Source organism: Dipodomys ordii, unplaced genomic scaffold, assembly GCF_000151885.1.
Source record: "Dipodomys ordii isolate 6190 unplaced genomic scaffold, Dord_2.0 Scaffold174, whole genome shotgun sequence".
NCBI lineage: Eukaryota > Metazoa > Chordata > Mammalia > Rodentia > Heteromyidae > Dipodomys > Dipodomys ordii.
This window is the reverse complement of record NW_012267390.1, coordinates 1,052,633-1,056,511: the sequence shown is the minus strand read 5'-3', so window position 1 is coordinate 1,056,511 and position 3,879 is coordinate 1,052,633.

The window sequence follows — 3,879 nt, the reverse complement described above, 5'->3', positions numbered from 1 at the left end:
ACGATTCCAGCTGGGAATGTGTCCCACGGGGGAGCCACACACCCAGCCTCATAGGAAAGCAAGCTCGCGGCACTGATTTCTGACACTGAAAGATTATGGTTCATCCACAGGGTGACATAATGGGGAGTCTTGAAAATGCCACAGGGTTTGTCTGTTGACAAGCCAAGTGGCTTCTTTACTTTTGAACGGGAAGCTGAAGCTGGACGTGCAGTGCTGTGCGCTGTGTTCAGCACACGCTCGCCTCTGTAAGTGAGGTGTTGCTCTCACACTGTCCCCACCTCCATGTCCCCCCAGGCCTGGCCTGGAGGAGCAGGAAAGGACGATGCTCAGCGGGAGCAGGAGGGGGAGTGGAAGGCGGAGTGGCAGGGCTCTGGAAGGTGGCCCAGGAGCCCACGCCAGCCCACGCCGGCTCGGCGAGGCCCCCAGGGCTGCACTGGTGGGGCAGCCCGCCGAGGGTGGACTGTGCACACCAGCGCCTTTGGGGAACTGTGAAGCCCGAAAACAAGAAAACACATGGCTCTTTTTACTCGTGGCATGTCCTAATTCCCCACAGTGGGTTGTAATTCATTCTTTTTAAAACGAAGAGAAATCAGCAGAGGCACCATTGGGAGCCTGACAGAGTCACACAGCTTGGGACCAGGCAGGTGGGGGGCGGGGGGAGCGGGGCAGGGAGGAGGGGAGGGAGGGCTCATAGCTTCACAGCTCCAGGCTTGGATGGGCCTGGACCAGCACCAGGTGGACAGGACTCCTGGATTTCTTTTAAAAAGTAAATGAAGGGGAGGGGCTGGGAAGGTGGCTCAGTGGTAGAGCTCTTGCCTTGCATGCTCAAGGCCCTGGGTTCGATTCCTCAGCACCACATAAGCAAAAAGAAAAAAGCCGGAAGTGGCTCTGTGGCTCAAGTAGTAGAGCGCTCGCCTTGAGATGAAGAGCTGAGGGACAGTGCCCAGGCCCAGAATTCAGGCCCCACGACCGGACCCCCCCCAAAAAAGAAGTAAATGAAGGAAGAAGGATGAAAGAGGTGATATTGCTCCAGATGCATTGCGCTCATAAACAGACATGCTGAACCGAAAACCCTTGGTGTAATTAAAGATAATTTAAAAAATTAACAAGAGAGGAAGGAAGGAAGGAAGGAAGGGAGGGAGGGGGAACTGGGCGTGGTGGCAGATACCTGTAATCCCTGCACTCAGAAGACAGAGCAGGAGGATCTCAAGAGGCTAGCCTGGCTACACAGGAAGACAGCATCTCAGAAAACCAACACACACACACACACACACACGTGCACGCGCGCACACACACACACACAGGCGCGCTCGCGCACACACACTCCTGTCGCGGCCTCTGTTCTGGCTCCGGGGCCTCATGGAAGACAAACATCTCTAGATGGCTGGGGCTGGAGCCGGTGGGTGTTGCGGGGCTGCGGCTGGAGCCGGTGGGTGTGGCCCCCACCCAGCCCTGCAGAGCCCCGCTGTCCTCCCTCCTGGCAGTCCTCCCTCCCCCGGGTGGGCGGTGGTCCAGGGCCAGGGCTGCTCCATGTCCCAGTGCACGTTCAGAAGAGCAGTGCAGCGGCTCAGCACACACTGGCTTCCTTCCTAATTCAGGGAGAGGCCACGTCACACCCGCTCAGGCGTGGCCCTGCTTGTGCCCCAGGGCCCCGGGGCATGTGCTGGCCAGCCTGGGCAGCGCCCACTCATGTTCAGGCTGATCCTCGCAGTGACCAGTAGCTGTGTCTTGGGGCAGCGGGCGGGGACACCTGATCTCTTCAGCCGGGCTTCCTGCCCCCGCCGCTGCACTCTGCCCTTGCCCAGAACCTGGCCTGTGCTCAGTGGGCAGCAGCACAGATCCCGACTCCACGGCTCTTCTGCTGTGGAGGCGAAAGCGGCTGCAGTGCCACCCGCAGCCAGAGGATGGCACCACGTCGCCCCAGCCCTCAAGTCTGCAGCCCCCTCCCAGGTGTCCCCTGGGAAGCTACAGTTGTCAGGAGGTGAGCGGTCATCTGACGTCCATAAAAGTGCTCACTTCAAGTCTGTGGGCCCAGGGCCCTGCCAGCACCCGTACCCCAGGCCCAGACTGCCTCCTGTCCACAGACCATAGTGGCCAGGGTCCAGTGGTGCTCCTCCCAGCTGGGCCTCTGCCAAGGGCCAGGGCCCTGTGAGCAAGGATCACACCCCAGAAACTGGACATCCTGAGGCTGAGATCTCCTGCCCGGGGGCTGTCCAGGGCGATGCAGCAGCCTGGCCCACACAGGCTCAGACCGGCGTGCTGCATGGGGTGAGGGAAGCGAGGGCTCTGGGCTACCCCTCCCCCCGTGACCTCTCCCCCTCAGCGGTGTCCCCTCCCCATTCTCTGCCCTGGGGTCATGCGTCTGGCCAGGGAAGGCAGGAACAAAGCCTCAGCCGGGATCCACGGTTTGTACTGCGCAAGAGCCACGTTTATTTCTTAATTGGACACAGCCTTAAGTGCACACAAACAGTACAGGGGCCTATAGCTAACACTCGCTGTGACACAGCAGGGACCTGGAGTCGGAACATCGGGGTGGTGATGACGTGGGGTCCGGGGTGTGCTTCAGCACTCACGTATGTACAAGCCAGGGGCACGGGCGTGAGCCGTGGGGCTCGGCACGGACGCGTACAGCAGGCACAGGACACACGCACGCCAGCCGCGACCTCTGTCCATCCTGAGGCAAGCTGTCCTCGGTCCTGGGGGGCTGTCCTCGGTCCTGGGGGGCTGTCCTCCATGCTGGGGGGGCTGTGTGGCTCCAGACTCAGGGATCGAGGCTGTTTCTCAAGTCCCCAGGCTGGGTGGAGCTGGCAGAGGGCACCGCACCCTGCTCCCCACCTGTAGCATCAGCCATGGTGTGTGTGGGGGCTGAGCTGCCCGGGGGTCTCCAGGGACCTCGACCGATGGGGAAAGCCCCTTTCCACAGCCATCCGGGGGTCGGGGCTGGCGTGCGTCCATTCGGTCAGTGAGCACAAACATGGGCAGTCGCTCAGACTGGAGGCCTCTGGCTTCCTGGCGGCACCGCAGGGCACAGTCCTGCCTGCCCCACCCAGGGCCCGGACGCAGCTCACCCTCTGAGGTGGACAGAGCCTGGCCAGGGTCAGGCAAGAAGACAAAACTGCCTAGGGTAGAGAGCCTTCCGGAAACGTCTGACCCTCTGTGGCTAATGGGAAGCGGCAGCCAGAGCTGGATTTTTTTCCTTCTTCAAGGCAGGGTGTGAACACCTCTCCTCCCCCGGCCGGCCCCCCACCCCCGGCCGGCCCCCCTCCCCCGGCCGGCCCCCCACCCCGGGCTCCCTCCACTTCACAGAGATGAGAGGCAGATCCCAGGAGGCTGGAAGAGCTGTCCTAGTGAATGTAACACACACACACACACACACACACACACACACACACACACACACACACGGGTAAGTGGCGGCGGGGGGCAGACACCCGACTTCCCGGGCTGTGGGCAGATCTTGCACACCAGTGACTCCACATTTCTGGGGACCGATCGGGGCCTCCCCACCTCCGTTCCCAGCCAGCGATTCCAAAGACAGAAGCAGGCGGCGCGGACGCGTCTGGGGCTGGGTGGGCGGCTGGCGCCTCCCCGGCGCGGTGCTCTGCAGGTGGGCTGGCCTGAGGCACGGCACGCCAGGCCCAGGTCCTTCCAGGGCCCGGCCCAGGCTGGCCGACCTGGGCAGGCTGGCCCCATCTCTGCCCGCTGGGCACAGTGTGGCCCTCAATGCCCTTGGAAACCAGCTCAGCTCACAGCAGCCGGAGGTCCTTGCAGGGCCTGGCCCAGGCTGGCCAACCTGGGCGGCCCGATCTCTGCATGCCAGGCCCAGGTCCTTCCAGGGCCTGGCCCAGGCTGGCCGACCTGGGCGGCCCGATCTCTGCA